Below are 21,602 nucleotides of genomic sequence, written 5' to 3' on the forward strand. Positions count from 1 at the left end.
TCAAACCAACAGAAATCCAATAAGTAGGACTCAAGATATACATTTTTAAAGAATAAACTGAAAGAGAGTGCTTAGAGATCACTAGCACTAAAAGGTTACTTGAGGTCGCGCTAGACCGGGGTGAATCCAAAGTTCGGCAGGTCGGCAGAAAAAAAAATGGAATTATGACCGTGGCGGAAACCGCCAACATAGACAGCCACTTTAACACTCCGACCGTCACGGCGGTACAAACAAACAGCATGGCGGTCACCGCCAACAGACAGGCAGAAGACAATGTACCGCTCACACCATTATGAGAGGCCAATCTGCCACCTTTTCTGGGGCGGATTCAACACGAACAAAAACACGGCGGAAACTGGACTTGGAAGGGAAAACTCTCACCTCTACACAACCCACGAGGAACCAGGACGCCATGGAGCCGGAACTCCATATTCTACCTGCGATTGTCTTTCTGCTCCTCTAACAGGAGCACGACCGACGGGGGCGACGACCACAGTGAGTACTGCACCTACGACACAGGGGAGGAGGGAGGGAAAAGAGAGTGACACACACACGCAACACGTAACACCCCCACCCTCACACACAACACACACACAAATACATGCTGAAACATTACATTTACACCCCCCAACCACCCCTGGAAGAACTCAAGGACAAAAGGAAATGAGGTGTACGATTGTAATCAGGAAAAATCCATTAATCAAAAATATATATACACTATTAACAAATATGTACACCAAGAATTCAAATCCATGTACTGCACCTACATAGTCCGTGGACCAATGGGCCCAAAATACATGGGCGAGGCCCACACTCAATACCCGATCCAAATGGAGAGAACAGTGCAGGGGCATCAGATCGAAATAAAACAGGCACCTTAGGGGGAAGGGAAGGGCGTGCACTTCAGCCGGATGAGTGCACGACGCCAGCTCCACGAGAGGGCTCCATGCCCATTGATGTATCCTGGGGAGTGCAAAGCCACAGTCTCTCAAGTCTCTCCAGTGGGTGGGTTTCCCACTGCTTTATCCTGGGGAGTGCAAAGCCACAGTCTCTCAAGTCTCTACAGTGGGTGGGTTGCCCACTGCTGCAGCCTGGGGAGTGCAAAGCCACAGTCTCTCAAGTCTCTCCAGTGGGTGGTTTGCCCACTGCTGCATCCTGGGGTGTGCAAAGCCACAGTCTCTCAAGTCTCTCCAGTGGGTGGGTTGCCCACTGCTTTATCCTGGGGAATGAAAAGTCACAGTCTCTCAAGTTTCTCCAGTGGGTGGGTTGCCCACTGCTTTATCCTGGGGAGTGCAAAGCCACAGTCTCTCAAGTGGATGCCTTTCTCCACTGGTTCTGGAGGGGGCTTTGTGCCCAGAGTGCTTCATCCTGCCAAGGACAGAGGTAGTGGATGTATCTCTCCACTGGTTCTGGAGGCGGCTTTGTGCCCAGAGTGCTTCATCCTGCCAAGGACTGAAGTAGTGGATCTGACACTCCACTGACAGTGGGGCAACATGGAAGCTGTCCAGGCTCCTGGAACTGACCACCAGCCTCGTATGACTGACCACTGGGGATGGCAGCCATGTCTGCGGTGGTACCACTGGCACAGGATGTGGTGTGGCCGCTGGCGGCAGCCTCCGTAGCGGCAGTGCTTGCGGCGCTCATTGGGCAGCGGTGCTGGTAGGTGGCTCACTGAGCGTGCTGCTGGCAGCAGTATCCTGGGCGGCGGTGCTGGTGGGGGGCTCACTGAGCGTGCTGCTGGCGGCGGTGCTAGTGGGGGGCTCACTGAGCATGCTACTGGCGGCGGTGTCCTGGGCAGCGGTGCTAGTGGGGGGCTCACTGAGCGTGCTGCTGGCGGCAGTGTCCTAGGCGGCGGTGCTGGTGGGGCACTCACTGAGCGTGCTGCTGGCGGCGGTGTCCTGGGCGGTCATGCCTGTGGCGGCGGTGCATGTAGCGGTGCCAGTGGCGGTCTTGTCTGCCGTGCAGGTTGGCAGTGACTTCCCTTTCTTTCTCTGCCCCTTCCCCACCTTGGATGGTGGCACAGCTGTATCGCCACTCCCAACTGTTGTCCTGGCTGAGCCCTTGGTGGCAGGTGTTTTGGCCTTTTCCCTCCAGGCTGTGGGCAACTTCTTTTGTTTTGGAGGTGGGGGAATGTCCTTGGCCTAGCTCCTTGGGACACTGGCTGCCCTGCTGCTTGGCGCACTCCAGAAGCTGGTTACTGCTGGCACCACTGTTCCCGGTAATGTGGTGGCTGTGGTGCTGGGTTGGGACCTGGAGAGGCTGGCCCTAGGGGACAGAAGGGGTGAGGGAGGTGAAGGGAAGAGGTCAAGGTTTGACAGGAAAAGTTTTTTTAGACACACTGGGACGGGTAGATGGAGGGGGATGGAGGGGGTTTGGGAGTGGAGGAAGAGGTAGTGCTTGTAGGAGGTGTTCGTTTGCTGACTTTGGGCGCAGGTCCATGGGCTGGAGGCTGCGGTGAGGTGGATGGCTGTTGGGTGGGTGTGTGACTGCGTTTGTGTAGTTTGGGAGGAGGGCTCACAGACACACTGGGAGAGGACACAGGGGATGTGAGAATGGTAGTGGGGTGGTGAGTGCACATGAGCGGTGTATGGTGATGGGCGTGCTGGTGATGGATGTAGTGGCTGAAGATGTAGTGCATGCAGGTGTGAGTGGAGACGTGACAGGGAGGGAGGAGGGAGACTTGGAGGAGGGGGAAACAGTGGAGGCAGTGGATGTTGGTATGTGTGCATAGGTATGATGCTTGTGTGAGTGCCTGTGGGATGTGTGGTGCTTATGTTTGCCAGAGCTACCCTTGTGTGTTGAGGTGTGTGCATGCTGGTCTGACGGTGTGCTTGGGAAAGGCTGAGGTACTGGGGATTGGGTCTGGGTGGAGGAAGTTGGAGGGGGGAGGATGGACACAGGGACAATGGCTGCCATCAGTGCTAAGGCCAGAGTGTGAAAAGCTTGCTGTTAGGCTGCCTGACCAGAATGAATGCCCTCCAGGTATGCATATGTCTGTTGCAACTGCCTCTCTACACCCTGGATGACATTCAGAATGGTAGACTGCCAACAGTGAGGGCTCTGAGGAGGTCAATGGACTCCTCACTGAGGGCAGCAGGGCTGACTGGGGCAGGAGCTGAGGTGCTTGGGGCGTAGGAGATGCCAACCCTCCTTGGTGAGCGGCCACGGGGCACACGCTGAGGGGCTGCTGGGAGGGCGGTGCTAGTAGGGGAGGTGGCGGCTGTACATGTAGATGGGTGGGCACAGAGGGGCCCCCCACCGCAAGGGAGCTCCCATCAGAGGAGGACTCGATGTCGCTGGTCTCAGCTCCTGTCCCCGCCGTGGAGCTCCACTCACCCTCTGTCCCACTGGTTTATTCTGATTCCTTAGTCTCGCCCTCCAGGGCCATGTGGGATGCAGCTCCCTCCTGCTCCGGTGGCACAGCTCCTCCGCCTGATGATGCTAATGCACACAAGAACAGGGAGACCACAAAAAGGGGTGGAAAGAAAGTAGAAAGACATATTCAGTGCATGCAATACCGGTACCGATGGCAGACACTACAGACACAGCAGCCCTTTGCACTACGCCATGCACTTAGAGTTCCCTAATTAATCCCAGGGACATGGGGTACAAGGCCTAGGCCCGATTGCTGCACACATGGAAGTCATAGGAGCCTGACTAGGTGTAGATGGCTCTTAACACTGGTGGTGTTGGGTGCCACATAGCCTGCCTCACAAAGGGACCTTGCCTACAAAACTCACCCTGGCCTAGGTGAAACCCACAGCCCACCTACCCCACCCAGACACCTCCAATCTGCGCTGAATCAGATGGATGTGACGGTACTCACCCCCTTGTGGCTGCTGTGATGCCCTCAAGCACCCATCCAACTCTGGATACACCACCGCCAGGATCTGGAACATCAGGGGGGTCATGGTGCGACGGGCACCCCTCCCACGTTGGGAGGCCATCCCCAGCTGGGCCTCTGCCGTCTACTTGCTCCAGCGGCGAATGCCCTCCCATCTTTTCTGGCAGTGGGTGCTCAGTCTGTGGTGGACCCCCAGGGCCCGGAGGTCCTTGGAGGAGATGACGCCATTCAAGGCGGAATGGTGGCGATTGGTTCAGTGGAGCAAAGGTTAGGGGCACTGGGAGAGTTATCCCTGGCCCCAACTACCCGAGCCAGATACAGGGCGTGTTTCAACAGGTTTACGTCGGTAACGAATGCCTGGGGGGCAGGGGAGGACCACCCAACGGCCACAAGAGTACACCGCTTCGTACTGTGGGCAAAAGACAATGGCAAGTCACAAGCGTGGATTTCAAGGCACCTGGCGGCAATCGCCCATTTTGCTAAATTGAGGGCAGCTCTGAAAGGTTGGGCTAGGGAAGAAGAAAAACCACCCGACCAGAGGGCACCCAACGATATGGACATGCTAAAGATGCTGGTGGGAGCGCTCACAGTTATTTGTAACACACAGTATGAGAAGCTGTTATTCGCTGTCACTTTTTCCCTAGCCTTTTTCGGGGCACTCAGGTCTTCAGAGTTAGTGGCGAAAGCGAAGAGCGACACATCCTACAGGGCACTTAAATGGGGCAACTTAAAAATGGGGCATGACATGGTTAAACTCAGAGTGTGGCGCTCCAAAACCGACCAGAAGGGGATAGGTGTGGTGGTGCGTTTGAGAGGTTTTAGGGACCCCAAGTGTTGCCCTGTGGAACTACTCAGGAGGTACACAGCATGCCGCCCCGGACAACCGGGATACTTATTGCTTCACCAAGACGGCCAACCACTCACACAGTTTCAATTCAGAAGGATTTTGAAGTGGGCAATCACAGAGGCGGGGTACCAGGGGCGCAAATGGCCAACCCATTCCTTCAGAATCGGTGCGGCCTCCACGGCCTTTGACGAAGGGCTGCATGCGGGGGCAATCAAGCGGATTGGGAGGTGGCAGTCGGATAGCTACAAACTGTACATTCGGTCCTGAGACGGGGAAAGGTTGTCATCTGGAACCACCCCCACAAGGGCAGTTCGTTAGGGCAATGGGAGCAGGAGGCCGCCAATGGCCCGGGAAGGGAAAAGAGCGTTGCTTTGGGGCTAAATACAATGACTGTATTGTAACAATGTTTTGCCATAAGTGTGTATATGGCTGCCGCAAATGTCAATAAAGTGTGTGGTAATAGTTACCTTCTCGTTCATCTAGGGGCTAAGACGGTATGGGTGATGGGCCATTCCCTAGTGGCCAGAGCAGAACAACGGGCCAAGGAAAAAGGCTGGAACCACGGTTTCAGTAACGTTGAACTCTCCTGGATGGGTTGCCCGGGAATGAGATGGGCCATGCTAGAACCTAGAGTTAGCCAGCTGGTGGGGAAGAGAGGGTTTAAGCCTGACATTCTTTTGATCCACTTGGGTGGTAACGACCTAACTACTTGCGGGAGGGGCCCACTGTTACAGGCCATGAGGCAGGGAATCGCCACGCTTGCCACCCTGATGGAGGACGGCGAGATAATTTGGTCTCAGGTTCTCCCGCAGGGGTGTGGCGGGGAGCCAGGTCAGGGGCCGCCATTGAAACGTCCAGGCGCAGAATCAACAGGTCCCTTCAGAAAATTGCAAAGCAACAAGGTTTCGGCTTCATCAGACATACCCTGCTGAGTAGATAACTGAGCGGTAATTTTGTGCCAGGACGGGGTACACTTGTCTGACGCAGGCACAGATATCTTCCTACTGAAGGTTAGGGACGCTCTAGTAAGAGTGGGGTGTACGTAGAGTAGGAGACAAGCAAAGATGGGGGGGCCTCGGTTATCGCGAGATGCCATTCCCGAGGCTTGGCGGAGTTACAGGGCGATCCTAAAGCGTTAAAATGATTAAAAACCTCCAGATGGTTATTCCTGGAGGCAAAAGCAATATCTCAGGCCACTGGGAGCCTTTACGGCGGGGCCTGGGACAACGCAACGGCGCTCCTTAATCCCGCAAGGGGCAGTTGGATTCCTGAGCAACTGTGGAGACTTGCCTGGGTCTCGCTCTGACTTGTCAGGAGCATGACAAATAAATAAAGGAGGAGAGTGGTAAACCACAATAAAGGAAAGAGCTGTAATAATCTAAGTACGCTGGTGCAAAGAACACCAGACGGAACAGCTCTAGCTTTCTCAGGATGGGTGTCAGCCAGCTTTAACGAACTCATCTCCGACACCGGGATTGCCCGTAAGCTAACCCAACCTGTGTAATCAATAAACATGTGACATATTATACCCACAATTGGTGTCCCAGGTGTCTTATTATGTCGCATGCAGTGTATTGTTGTGAACTCCAGCGCGCACACCTTAAGGGGCTAGGGGTAGCAGCGCTATGGGGAACACTGGGAGCGAAGCATTTGTAAGTGAGGCACCCATGCTCCTCATCCTTTTATCTGAAAAGAAGACCAAAGCCACAAGTACCAGGAGGATGAGCTTTTTATCACACAAGCGTGGTCTTGTGGAGTGCCCGATCAAATGACTATACGTATCTTGTGGAAAATCCTGCTTCTCTTCTCTTATTAGTGAGAGACTAATAAATCATATCTGGATACTACAATCGGCAGGCATAACAGCTAGATATATTGACTTGGTAGTCTTTTTTTTAATTAAACCCTATAAATCTATAACACTTTTGGCTAAGTACAGAGAGCAAGTGTCCCTGTATATATAAATTTAGCATGCATATTTCATCACCATCATAGGTAATATTACAACTTAATGCTGACCATCATGCCAGTTGTAACACCACATGTAAACATTTTATTCAGAATGTGAACCTTAAAATCACTTAAAGCACCAGTAAGTTCACTAAAATTGCAAAACTAGTTGCATGTAACAAAACACACATTGACAATGTCAATAGGTCTGGCTTTAAAGGAATGTTGTGTGGTAATGTAAAGCATTACAGGTAGATATCATGGGGATGGATATGTATTTGTGTGGAAGCAAAGAACTGTAGACCAATATTGGTGTAGGTTAAAACGTCATATGAAAATTGGACTATCGTGCCAGACTTAAAAATATGTGCAGGTTAGTGACTGCCCTCCTCCCATCTGTGCTGCTGATACAAAAACACCATACATTATCTAGTTATCTAAGGCACCTTAATAGCTTTACAATGTTGTGTATGCCCCTGAAAGTTCAAGCTCAGGCAGCTGGATAAATAAACCAAATGATTACAGCTATGGGGAGGACAATCACTTTTTTTGTGGAAGCACACTTCTGCCCTTTCAAAACATGTACTCCTGGTTCCCACCATGTGGGTGGAGCCAAAGCCCCTCCGCTAGTGAGTTTCACGTAATTTACTGGCTGAGCTGTCAAGCCAGACAATAAACAGGTTTGTAATCTAACCATGGAAGGAGGCTTATTTCTCCTAAAAACCTCTTAACAATCAAGCCAATTACTCTTGTTTCAAGCCCTTCATCTTTTCTTCTTGATCTTTATAACAATAACTTGTTTTCACTGGACAACTGCAATTTCTAACTGATGCAAATAGCTGGTGCCTCTATCAACCAGTGTAATGGCAGTCTGCATACTGCAGGAGTTCATTCATATGTCACATCCTGTCTAAGCCTGGCTTCCTTACTGTGCCCCTCTGGGTGCCAAGGTTACAATTCCTCTGGCCATGGAATCTGTTAAATTGGTAGGATTGCCACATAAGTGGCAGCGTCTACCCTAAAACTGCTTATCTGTTTTCCATATAAACTGCAGATTAAAGAAATCATCGACCAATTAAAGTTGCAAAGCCACCTGGGTGTCTAATTCCTTTTTTACACAATTAAGGTTGTTAATTGTCCCTGCAAAATGTCCTATAGGAGCAGATTGATGGGGCCCAAGCAAGACTCCATGGGAAGAGCCCCCAGAAGCATAAGAAACCTTGGGTTCATATGGTGAAGCAAAGGGCAGAGCCAGGGAGCCTTTAAAATGTCATGTTTACAACACATACACAGCAACAATTCGTCTCTTATTACTGGGAGAAATGCATATAGAGAGTGCTGATGACTCACTCCTTCATTCCTTTACAAAATATGATGCCTGAAAGTATGTGTTTGACTCTACCAAATGTCAGTAACTGGTAAGACTTGTGCAACCCCCTGATTGCCCACTATATTGTCCAAAGCAAATGATGATACTGATATGAGTAGATGATGCATTTCTGAGATATGCCAAGGTTAATCACAGTGGAAAAGAGGGTGTATAATGGACAGACAATATTAGCATGGTATGATTGAGTCCACACAAAGTACCTAAAGATGTGGAGCATCTAGAGCTTCTCTGTGGGAAGAAGAATGTAAATGGGAGATGTTAGCCTTGGCATCCTTCGTGTGGTCTCCCCTAACTTTGTGCCTGTTTTTCCCAGGTTGTTGATATGTGCTGGACCCTGTTTTTGCTGTTTTTGATACTCTGGGCACTTTAGCATTGCTATCCAGTGCTAAAGTGCAAGTGCTCCTATATAAAATGCATGTGTTATTGGATTTCCATGATTGGCACTAGAGGTGCCCATGGCCTGTAAATCAAATGCTACTAGTGGGCCTGCAGCAACCGTTGTGCCACCCACATTAGTAGCTCTGTAAACATGGCTCAGACCTGTCACTACAGTGCCTGGGTCTGAGGTTTTAAACTGCCAATTCAACTTGGCAAGTGTACCCACTTGCCAAGCCTAAACATTCCCTTGTCTTACATGTAAGACACCCATGAGGTAGGCCCTAGGTAGCCCCATGGGCAAGGTGCTGTGTATGTTTAAGGTAGAACATATACTAATGTGTTTTATATGTCCTGACAGTAAAATACTGCCAAATTTGGTTTTCTCTGTTGCAAGGCCTGTCTCTCTCATAGGTTAACATGGGGGCTGCCCTTAAATATGATTAAAGTGTAGATTCCCTTTGGGAGCAGATAGACAAGTGGACTTTGGGGTCTCCGAACTCACAATTTAAAAATACATATTTTAGTAAAGTTGGTTTTGAGATTGTGTGTTTGAAAATGCCACGTTTAGAAAGTAGCCATTTTCTTGCTTAAACCATTCTGTGACTGCCTGTTTGTGGATTCCCTTTCTGGGTTAGTTTGACAGTCAGGCTGTTTGCACATCTCTCTAGAGAGGGACACAAAGGAGCTGGGTAATAGCCTGCATATCCTGATGAGCCATCTGTGCTGGGAGGGAGGGCAGGAGTGGTCACTCATACCTGAAAGGGCTGTGCCTGCCCTCACACAATGCTGTCTTCAACCCCCTGGTGTGTGTCTGAGGCCTGACCTGGGCAAGGCAGGATCTCACATACAAGAGAGACTTTCCTCTGAAGTAAGCCTACTTCAAAGGCAGAAAGGGGTATAAGAACAGCACCCCAAACCCCTGAAGATTAGATCACTTCTGGAATCAAGAGGAACCTCAGAAAAACTGAAGAGCTGAGGAGAAGTGCTGTCCTGCCTGTGACTGTGCTTTGTGGAGCCATCCTGCAGTTGCTGCTTCTGCCTGTGAAAGGTGACAAAGACTAGACTTTTTTGTGCATTCCTAGTGGTGAAAAATCTTCAAGGGCTTGAACTGAGCTTGCCTCCTGTTGTTGAAGTCTGATGGCTATCAAACATCAAAGACTTCCACTGCCAGCACCTGGGCTCTCTGCTGAGACTCCTGCCCTGCCAAGTGGTGCCCTATCCAGTTCCTGGGACCTTGAAAGGTGAAGCGGGCAGACCAAGACTGAAAATCCATGCACAGACCGCCATGTGGGGAAATTTTCAATGCACCTTCCGTGACGCGGCTGAGAAACGACGTGCCACTGGCTGCACAGCAGAAATCAACACTCCATCTGCATTGCGGCTGGAAGATCGACACAACCCAGCTGGAGAAACAACGTGCAACACCTGTTAGCAGAGGCTGATAATGACACAAACCCCATGTAGCACGGTTTTGTGATACCGTGCAACTGTATTTTTAATGGAACATCGTTAGGCATGGAAAAACAATGCAAAGCCTGCCCTGACCCGAGGTGCCTATCCTGATCGATGCATTGTTCTCTTGCAGGAGAGGAAAGACCACGCACGCTGACCCGACCGGAGGAGGAACGACACACGGCCTCACTTGCGAGTGAGAAATAAATGCATCGCTGACCTTTTCCGATGCACACTCGCCCGTGCGGTGTTATTTTGACGCAACCCTTGTACTTTAGTACACTAACAACGTGCTCACTGTTTTCTAGAGGATTTAAGACTCTTGCTTTTTAAATTTATAACTGGACTTGTGTATGTTGGAGTTTTTGTCGTTTTGGTCTTGTTTTGTTTAGATACGTATTATCTAAACCTGTGTTGTGTCATTTTGTAGTGCTTTCACTGAGTTACTGTGTTTGTTGGTATAAATACGTTACACCTTTCTTCTGAAGCTAGTCTGCCTGCTTGTGCCAAGCTACCAAGGGGGTGAGCGGGGGTTAACTGAGGGTGATTCTCCTTTACCCTGACTAGAGTGAGGATCCTTGCTTGGACAGAGGGTAACCTGACTGCCAACAAAAGACCCCATTTCTAACATTTGTGATGAGCAGTTGGGATTGGACTTGTATTTGTACCTGACATACAGTGATTGAGTGTACACTACTGTTTTCAGTGCAGACCACTACATGACCACATACTAGTTGTCTTGTGATGGCTGGGTGAGGGGCAGTAAGGTGACAGCATATGAGGGGCTTTACAATTTGATTGCATGGGAGCACTTGTACAGTTTATATTTTTCAGAGCTTCGACAGCACCTAATTGATAGGAAGCTTGCGCAGGAAGCAGACCGCTGGGGGAGCACAAGGGTCCACAAGAGGTATGGGAGAGACCACGCATAGGGTGAGCAGGGTCCCTCTCAGAAGAAAGGGGGATAAGGGTAAACAGGGGGAGTTCTCTAAAGGACCAGAATCTATTTCCCAGGGTAAGGATTCCCAGCTCCCAAGTGAAAAGTAGCAATGGCTCTCCAAAGGAAAACCTGTGGAGGCGGGTTCCCTTCATAAGTGTTATGGATGTGACCAGGTGGATTATGTGAGGGGGGATCCCAAATGCCCCAAGAGTACACTGGCACACACTGGTGCGCAGTCCCAGGGTTTGGCTAGTGTAGCGCTTGGGGAGGAGTTGGTTCCATGTGGGTGGGAGCCAGCGAGATGGTCCAGAGAACCCTAGTGGCTGAGAACACTAAAAAGTACAGGCAGTGGATGACCATCAATGGACAGAGGGTGGAGGCTCTGAGAGACACAGGAGCCAGTGTGACTACAGTGAGGAGTCACCTGGTGTCTGAAGAGCAGATAGATCCCAGGTACTTCACCAAGTAGTTGCAGTGGACAACTCAGAGCACCTGTTCAGAGTGGCACAGGTCCCTCTTGAATGGGGGGGGGGGGTCTCAGGTTCCTTGAAGGTAGCTGTGAGTCCAACCATGCCCGTGGATTGTTTGCTTGGCAATGACCTGGAGGATTCCCTTTGGAAGGAAGTCGAACACAGGTCACACTTGGAGATGTTGAGTATGCGTATCCACCAGGCCAATGGCAGCCCGTCAGGGTGGTCAGGAGCCCCTGGAGCCTGAACCAGTGGCCCAGGGGACCGCCAAAAAGAGGAAGGACAGGAGGTGTGGGAAACCGGCCCCAGAAGTTCCCACGGTCCGGGAGGAGTTGGAGCCTGAGGGTGATGCTCCGGAGCCTATAGGAGAACAGGTAGCTTAACTGGAGGTGGTCCCTGAGCTGTCACAGTGGCAGCAGAAGGGGGGACCCATCAGGGAGACATTCCCTGATGCACTGAAGGCATGCCCTACACTAGTGGGTTTGCAGCATCAGGCTGCAGACCAGGCAGATGGCAAGGAGACAAGATCTCACCTGATTTATTTGGAGGACGGCCTCCTGTATAGTGAGCCTAAGGTTCCTGACCCTGGGTCAGCTCATGTGCTGGTGATACACCAGGACTTCAGGGCCTTCCTACCGGGGTTGGCTCGTGATGTGCCTTTAGCAGGATATTTGGGGCAGGGCAAGACCTTTAATGGCTTGTCACCCACTTCCACCGGCACCTAATGCGCAGGCACTCAGATGCTCATTGTAGGTCTTGCCAAAATTGTCAGGCATGAGGCAAGAGTTGGGGTAAATGTAAGGCTCTCCTCCAACCTTTTCCTGTAGATAGTGCCCCCTTTGAAAGGGTCGGTATTGGCATTGTTTGCCCTCTGGATCCCAAGACAGCCATGGGCAACAGGTTCATCCTGATCTTGGTGGACCATGCCAGCCCGTACCCAGAAGCCATTCCTCTCAGGTCAATCCCTTCCCCTGCGGTGGGACGTGCATTAATGGGTTCTTTTACTTGTATGGGGTTCCGCAAGGAAGTGGTATCTGATAGGAGTACCACCTTTATATCTACTTATATGAAGTCGCTGTGGCAGGAGAGTAGGGTAACGTACAAGTTCACCACTCCTTACCATCCCCAAAGCAATGGTCTGGTTGAGAGATTCAACCATTCAACCACACCTTGAAAGGTATGATCATGGGCCTGCTAGAGCCCTTGAGGCATAAGTGGGACGTCCTCTTGCCATGACTTCTGTTCGCCTACAGGTAGGTGCCTCAAAAAAGGGCTTGGATTTAGTCCTTTTAAGCTGTTATATGGCCACCCTGCAAGGGAACCTTTGATTCTGGTCAAGGAGGCTTTGGAAAACGCCCCTAGTAAACCACCCCCCCCCCCCAGGATGTATTCAGTTACATGCTGGATCTGAGAAACCAGACTGCCCGCTTTAGGGGCCTCGCACAGGAGAACCTAGAAGCAAGCCAGAAAGACATGAAACACTGGTATGACCAGAATGGCACTCTGGTCGAGTTTCAGCCTGGACAAAAAGTGTGGGTAATAGCACCAGTGGAGACTAGGGTTATCCAGGGCAAGTGGACTGGCCCATTTGAGGTGGTGGAGTGCAAGAATGAAGTCACCTACCTGGTGGACTTGCAGACTCCCAGGAATCCTTTAAGGGTCCTTCATGTGAACCGTCTCAAGCTACAATCTGAGCAACTGAATTGTCTATGCTCCTAGAAACAGATGATGAGTGGAGGAAGAGAGTGAGCCCCTTCCTGGCCTCCTGTCTGCTGGATAAAAAGATGGGTCTGTGGAGGGAGTGATCCTCTCCCCCTCCCTGACCCCAGAGCAACAGAGGGACTGTCGCCACATGTTGGGTCAGTTTGTCTCACTATTCTCTCTGATCCCAGGGGCCACACACTTGTATACACATGATGTGGACACTGGGGACAGTTCTGTTAAACACAAAGTTTGGCTAATATTAAAGAAGAAGTATCTAAAATTATAGTGTTGGGTTTGATTGAGTTTTCCAGCAGCCCTCGGGCCAGCCCTGTGGTGTTGGTCCTAGAGCCTGCTGCTCCTGGTGCTACCCCAGAGTTCAGGTTCTGTTTGGTTTACTGGAGACTCAATGCAGTCACCAAGATTGACGCGCACCCCATCCCCTGAGCTGATGAGCTCATTGGCAGGTTGGGAGCTGCCAAATACCTAAATACATTTGATCTTACCTCTGGATATTGAAGATCGCCCTGACTGAGGGGGCTCAGGAGAGGCTGGCATTCTCCACCACAGATGGGCACTACCAGATTAAGGTGATGCCGTTTGGAATGTAGAATGCCCTTGCCACCTTTCAGAGGTTGGTGAACAAGGTGTTGGCTGGACTGGATGAGTTTGGTGGTACCTACCTGGATGACATTGCTGTCTTCAGTTCCTCATGGGAGGAACATTTACAACACCTCTGCAAATTGTTGGAGGCCCTTCAAAAGGCAAGCCTCATTATTAAGGCAAGCAAGTGCCAAATAGGACAGGATTCTGTGATGTATTTGGGAAACCAGGTGGGGAGTGGGCAGGTGGCACCCCTACAGCCAAAGATTGATACAATTCCAGCTTCGGAACCTCCCAAGACCCACACTGATGTGAGATCCTTTTTAGGCCTCACTGGCTAATACAGGAGGTTTGTCAAGGGGTATTGCACCATTGCTACCCCTTTGACTGAGTTGACTTCCAAGAAGCAACCAAAGAAGGTGATCTGGACTGAGGCTTGCCAGACTGCTTTTGATGCCCTGAAGGCTGCCATGTGCACAGCACTTGTGCTGAAGGCACCTGACTACTCCAAGGAGTTTGTTGTGCAAACAGATTCTTGTTGCGTATGGAAGGTTTCGAGGTGATTTGTCAAGTAAGGTGCTAGAAAAAGTGGGGGTTAAAAAAAGTGTATTTTTCAGGTTAATTCACATAGGAGTTTTGAACATGACTACAGCCCGAACCCGCTGGATGAATTTACACCAAATTTGGAAGAAAGCTAGATTTTGTTCTGCAGATCATGCTTGTTTTATTTGGTGTACATCCGTTCAGTAGTTTAAGAGAAATGAAAGGAAATCCAAATTTGTATATTTGGGCGGAGCCTAAGCACAGATCTCATGGTGAGATCTGTTGGCTGTCAGCACTTAAACCAGAAGACCTGGCAGCCATCTTGGGAACAATATACATGATAGCACCGCATTGAAATGCATTGTAGTGAATGACAGGTTTTGAGGGTCAAAAAAAGGAGACCATATCAAGAATGATAACAAATTTTAGTTGCAATATAAATCATTTGTTGATGGGACCATACTAATTTTAAGAATTGTGGTGTGTTCTAAGGTGATTTTACCCTGCTGGGATTTCATGAATCATGTCTGAGAGAAAGCTATTTTCTCATGATTTTCCCATAGAGGTAATGAAAGGTGCTCCAGAAGCTAAAATGAGCACATTTTCTATAAATTCACACAATCTTTCTCAGCCATATGAGAATGAAGTCTGACATTCTCAGTAAAACATGTCCTTCCAACAGGAGCAAGCTTTCGGTTGATTTCCTTGTGTTCTACTGCAACCTACCAGAGTCTTTGAAAGAACAACTAAAGTGCTAACAGTCTTACTTATGACAAAAGTGTGGCACACCTAAAGCCATTTTGTTTGAGTCAAACTCATAAAACATAAACATTTAATTTAAAAAGGAACAAAATGAGGGTGTTCATTTTGTCATAGAAATTATGGCTTGTGCTGAAGGGGAAACAGCCTTTACAACCAAGGCTGAGCCTCGCATGACATTACCACGCAGGCCTAACCACACATGAGACATTACCACACATGCTATTACCACAAATGCCTTCAACGAATTCCATTGTAAAGGAATTAATGGTAAAGGCATAGTTGTCGTACAGGTTTTACAGGAAAGTCGTTTAGGGTTTAAGGTTTAGACATTTAGGGTTTAGGGTGGGTATGGGTTTTTGTATGGGACGTGCTTTATTTAAGGTTTAGGATGGGTTTTTGTGTGGCAAGGGTTTTTAGGGTTTAGGGTAGGTATGGATTTTTGGGTGGCAATGGAACTTTTTGGGTTTAGGGTGGGTATGAGTTTTAGAGTAGATAGGGATTTCTTAGAGTTTAGGGTGGGTATGGGTTTTTACGTGGCAATGGTAATTTTAGGGTTTGCAGTGGGTATGGGTTTTTTGGTGGCAAGGGTAATTTTAGGGTTTAGGGTGGGTATGGGTTTTTGAGTTAAAAGGGTAATTTTAGGGATTGGGGGTATGGGTTTTTGAGTGGCAAGTTCAATTTTAGAGTGGGTATGGGTTTTTGTGTGGCAAGTGTTTTTTTAGGGTTTAGGATGGGTATGGTTTTTTGGGTGACAAGAGTAATTTATGGTTTAGGGTTGGTATGGGTTTTTGGGAAGCAAGGACATTGTATGTTTTAGGGTGTTGTTTTGCTTTGCTTCAAACTAAGATGGAACAAGGCTAAGGAATGCAAAGAATGTAGACCTCTGAGTCTGAGTAATGAATTTATGAAGGCACATTCCAGTGTTCAAACATAAGTATTAAAAAATAATAACATGAAAGTTTAACTTGAATGCAGCAACACACGTGCAGCTACTAAAATAATCACAGCAGTTGAATAATAATTAGAAAAAATACGATATATCAACAATGAATATAGGTATATTGATATATATATATATATATTGGCATGCACCCAGTAAAGCTAGATAATTAAGAATTAAAAATGCATCACCATGGGGATCGAATACAACATCATCCTTGTCTTTGCCAATGTCAAGCTGTGAACCCCTGGACAGCTGAGACAGAAGAAATTCCTCACCTTATCTACTTTAAACAAACTTAAGAGGAAGGTTCTGGCAACCTCCTTCCCTTCAAGTAAGTTGTGAAATTCGAGTACTATCTTTACTTGGTCAATGTTGAAAAACATATCCAAAGGATTGGCCAGATCCCGGGTATATTTCCCAGACAGAGCTGTACCCGTCTCTCCTATAAACATTCTCATCCTTGTGCACTCTTATCAGTGCTGCTTCCCCCATGTTATGTTCCCTTCCCTGGTGAGAAAAGTGAAAACACTTTAACAAGATGTGCGTGGAAATATTCCTGCGCCACAGATATGACGGCATTTGAAGCTGAACTAACCACAAAATGGAGTCAGTGGTCAAGATGAAATTGGTGGTTAAATACAGACAGCATTATGTGTGGGTATGTGTTTTTGGGTGGCAAGGATTTTTAGGGTGGTTATGGGTTTTTTAGGGTTTAGGTCAGGCATGGATTTTTGGGTGTTAGGGTATTTTTAGGGTTTAGGGTGGGTATACGTTTTTGGGTGATAAGGTGTTTATTAGGGTTTTGGGTGATTATGAGAGGTGGTTGGATTACCATATAGTAATTAAAATGACTTAACATTAAAAAAAAGCAAATCATTCATTGGAACAACCACAGGTTACAGGGACATTATAGTTCTGAAATAGAGTTAATAAAACATAGAAATTCAGTTTAAAAAAACAAAGCTTACAGGGACGTTATAGTTAGGCTCTCATTTTAAATGCACAAAACCATGGAAATTGTAACTATTATTGTAAAAACGATTTCAAGTAACTACAACTCACGCCCTGAGGTAACTATAGTTCGTTCTCTCGCCATGCACTGCTAAGTACTCCAGATATAATAGCACTCATGACATCTTTTAGAACACCACTGATTATGTTACTCTAACATTTGCAGTAAAAGTATTGATGAGATAACTGTGCATGGCGGAAGCATGAGTTATATTTACCTTAGAGCACGAATTATAGTTACTTGAAATAATTCTAACTATAATAGCTGAATTTCTATGGTTTTGTACATTTAAAATGATATATATATATATATATATATATATATATGTATATATATATATATATATATATATATATACACACACACACACACACACACACAGAGTGGCAATATCTGCTCCCATGTTATGAATAAGTCAGAATTTAAATAGAAAAATATTTTATCTGTTTTCTTAATAATTTTGGTGACATTCGACTAATCTGCCTAAGAGTTTCCAAAAACGTACATCTTTTTTGGGTTCTGCATGTTTTGTACAGATTTGATAAGTTGGGGGGGTGTCAATCCCAATTCAACTCCCACAGGGGTTTTGCTCCTTGATACATATGAAAATAGCAATATTCCACCACACTCGGCATGTAAATAGAACTTTACTCAGGCAAGTGCCTTTCATTGGTTCAGTTTAATTTTGTGAAATAGTTTTTGTGGAAGTATTAATTAAAATGGGATCCTGCCCATTTTGTAGATATATGTGGTGTTAATTCACAAATTCTTAGTGGTTTTGAAAGTCCGTAGAGGATTCAAGGGCTCAGTTAAAAAAAATAGAAGCACACCATTTGACTTAAGATCTTTAGCACCATTGTACATTGCAGATAAGCAAATGTGGCAGGAGATTCACAAATCCACAGACTTCTGATTGGCTGTCACAGACGCTTAGAAAATGATTCTTTTTGCATGATCACCCCTATTAGTTTTGAACTGAAGCTGCTGGTATTTTGACTATGCTGATATTCTACTAACCATGTTCCAGTGCCTGTGCTTTGACCCCGAACACATGTCAAAAATGACAATTCTCCTAATTGACATATTTACCTTACCTGTAAGCCCATAGTATATGGTATTATGGGCAGTCACAGCCAGTAAGTTAAATGTCACTAGTGGACTGCAGCAAATAGTGTGCCATCACTAAAGTGACAATACAAAACATGAATGCACAGCCTGCCACAAGTAACTTGACTGTGCAGGTTTAAACTCCAAATCAACCTGCCAAGATAACACCTTTTGACAGGCCTAAATCCTCCTTTTGAATATTATTGCTACCCCTTAGTAGGACTTAGATGTCTATGAAGCAATTTTCATGGTATTTAAAATGTAGGACATGGGAACGTGTAATGTTAAACATGTCCTTAGAGCGACAATGCCCTAAAAGCTGTTATCATTTTAGCATGGTAGCTGCTCCATAGGAAATCAATGTGATGCATTACTAAAGTTAATAAAGTTACCTCTGCCCAGGGACCAGATAAAAGTTATTTCTTGGACTTTAAAAAATATTTAATATACATTCAATTCGCTTAATACCGCTAGAAGCCAATTTGCATGAATTTCCAGCAGTCACCCACGAGCTGAATAGCTTCGTGATGAGGTGTGAATTGGCTTCCAGAGTGAAGACAAAGGGCTTGGGTGTTGGTAGGTGTCTTGTTCCTCTGACTGAATGACCATCTGGGCAGTGCCCAGGAGGTTAATTATTTTCAAAGGGGCCTGCCTTGTAACAGGTAGATGTGGCTAACACTTGGGCCTGCCCCCTCTCGTCCTCTTAGCAGGTCAGGCACTAATTCCCTTGGGAGAAGAGCTGCCCCTAGAACTGCCATTGAGTAGCTCCTGCATATGTGGGTCGGGCCCCCTGGGAACTTTTTCCCTATCAATTAGGGAGGGTCAGGAGTCCTCACCACCTATAGGACAGTCCCAAACACAAAGGCGGCACACCTAGACACCCTCCTCAGGACATCACTGGAACTGTGAAAGATAGAAGTAAGATTGCAACATCTGTTATGACCTGTAAGGAGAACCCTTAGGGCTGGACCTGCTTCAACGTGTACCCAGGACTAAGAAGTAGACTCTAGGCATCAGTTGGCTTACCTCCTGCTAAGGTACAGGGATGCAAAATCTGTAAGAAGCCTACTTCCCTGAAAGAGCCCGGGTGACCAGCTTCACTTGAACCTGCCCTAGACTCTGCTGGTGACTTCTGTGGAGTTAGTTCTGACCCCAAAGTCCTATTTATGTGGTCCTGGAACTCAGGGCTGTTGTCAGGGTTTAATTGTGCTGCCTAAGCCTGAACACGGGCACAAGAACTTTTTCAATACTTTTTGCCTGAAGAACTGACAGAAGACAGGGACTAACCTGCTAAGTCAATTTGACAACTCTGCATGGCTGCTTGGTCAAAGGTTCAGATTGTTGTTGCTCTGAGCTTTTCTGTAGCATCAAAACCAATTTAGTTGGATACTGTGGAACAGTTATCAGCCTCATGGAGCCCATTCATTCCAAGCTTGCAGCCTTGCTCTGCTGGAGAAATCCAAGCTCTAAAAAAGTGTCTATGTTTGAAATCTTCACTGGTTGAAGGAGCCAAAAGTATTAGACTGCTGATTGACCTTCCTAGGGGTGCAAATTGTAAATTTCACCCGCTCTGAGTTTCCTGCCAAAGGTTCACAGCTTTACTGGGATTTCATCCATCGGATATTTGACCTTGTGGAACTCATCTCAGCCAGAGCCTTCTGCTTTTCCTCACTGAGGATTTTTGACTTCCAATTCAGAGACTAAGTCAAAAGGTATTATTATTATATGGATTTCCAAAGTGAATGGCTATCCTAGGGCTTCCCAGCACTGGGTAGAACCTCTAACTGGGATGAACCTTGTCTCTGTAGCCAACCCGTGCTCCATCACACTTGGCTTTACACCTTCCCCTTTTCCCAGTTTAGCACAACCATTTGCCCACGGTTGGCATGTTGCACTTTTTGGTGCTATTTTCGTTTGACATTTAAAAATGAATATCTCTGGTTCACTGTATTCTCATTTTGGTGTCCTTTTGTTTATTAAAGTATTCTCTATCTTACTGAATTGTATTGGGATTTCTCTTGTGCTGTGTTTCAACTGTTTTAGTACTCCTAAATTCTTTAAACATTTAAAAAGTTAAGTCTGTCTGTTCCTTATCATTGCTATCAGGGGTTGAGCTCAGGTTTAAAACCCAACAAGAATAGTGTCATTATTACTTGTGGTGGACTACCATCCACCCCAACTAGTAACCCATTTTCTCACAGCTATCAAATGCTATGCACAGTATCAGTTGGCTTCCTATTGAGTGTTGGGGCCAAGGTCCTGCTTATGAAAAAGGGTGGCTGCAGGGCCTGGCCAGATGCCAAAGACTGTGCACAAGAGGGTCTGGCCACCAGCGGAGAGTTTGGCACAGGGCCTGGAAGCCAGGCCATGTGGTCAACCCTGCTGCACATGAACAGAGGTCAAACACAGTGGGACTTTCTGCCAGCAGAGTATTGGGTAACAATGGTCATGAGCAGTTGTTGTTGTTGGTCACTCACAGAAGGCTGGTGGCAGGGAACTCTGATGTGGAATGGGATAAAACATTGAGCAAAATTAAGGTAAATTTATAGCTAGATTTTGTTATTGCACCTCAAATTATGTTTTGAAAACTTTCAAATGTTCAGTTATGGTTACAAATTAAAACTGAAAGACCACTGAAATTAAACAAAATGATGGGTTGGAACACAATCAATAACTTCCACAGCTGCCATGAAAACCATAACTTACACGCCAAATGCAATGCCATTAACACAATCAATAACTCCCACAACAGCAATGAAAACCATAATTTGCACACCAAATGCAATGCTTATGAGCTCACAATATTTATAGCAACAAATAACAACATTTATTAGTCAAATGTAATTAAAAAACAATATGATAAAACCAATAAATGATACTACTTTTATAGCTGTCTGTAAAAGTGGTAAGCATAACGTGAATTTTAATGCCATCTGTAGAATGATTTAAAGCATTTGTAACTACATATTTTTCATTAAGGGCTTTGTCATGAGCATTGCATTTGGTGCCATGTCTAGTTATGTGGTAATTGCTTGGTTGAAGATGACATGTACTGGAGGTCATGCATTTCCAAATGCAGAAAATAAATATTGACTTTTCACAAAGATTGGTGATGCTAAAGTAATGATTGAAGAATTATTATGATCTGTTTGAATTGTTCCTTGTGGGAAACAGCTAAGAATGATTTTGTAGAGAAGTTGTTATTTATGTTCACTTTGCCCACATATAAGTCTGAGTAAGCTTTTATGTATTAATCAAGAATGTGGATTATTAACAGTGTTGACATGTGTACATTGACATGGAGCTATTGGCTTTGAAGATATTTTGATATGGCCTGTTAAATTGCATTTTCCTGACTTGTGCTAATTAGGCTTCAGCTAGACTTCAATGCCATCTTGTCCAAAATGGATGTCACATTCACTGCTTATAATTAAGTTGTATAAAGTCAAGCAAGGTATGTTTTGTCTATCTTTTTTTTGGGGCCTACCCATGGTTGGACCTGCCCGCTTCTGCAAATCCAACCCATATTTTTGACTTCCTCTGTCTTCTTTTGCCTAAATGCTAGCATTTAAGGTTGTATGCACTTTTCCCCTGCCAAGCACTGGTAAAGTGCTTGTACTTTCCCTTTAAAACATGATATAAGTGGTTTGCAGGCATTCT

This window comes from Pleurodeles waltl, chromosome 5, assembly GCF_031143425.1.
Source record: "Pleurodeles waltl isolate 20211129_DDA chromosome 5, aPleWal1.hap1.20221129, whole genome shotgun sequence".
NCBI classification, from domain to species: domain Eukaryota; kingdom Metazoa; phylum Chordata; class Amphibia; order Caudata; family Salamandridae; genus Pleurodeles; species Pleurodeles waltl.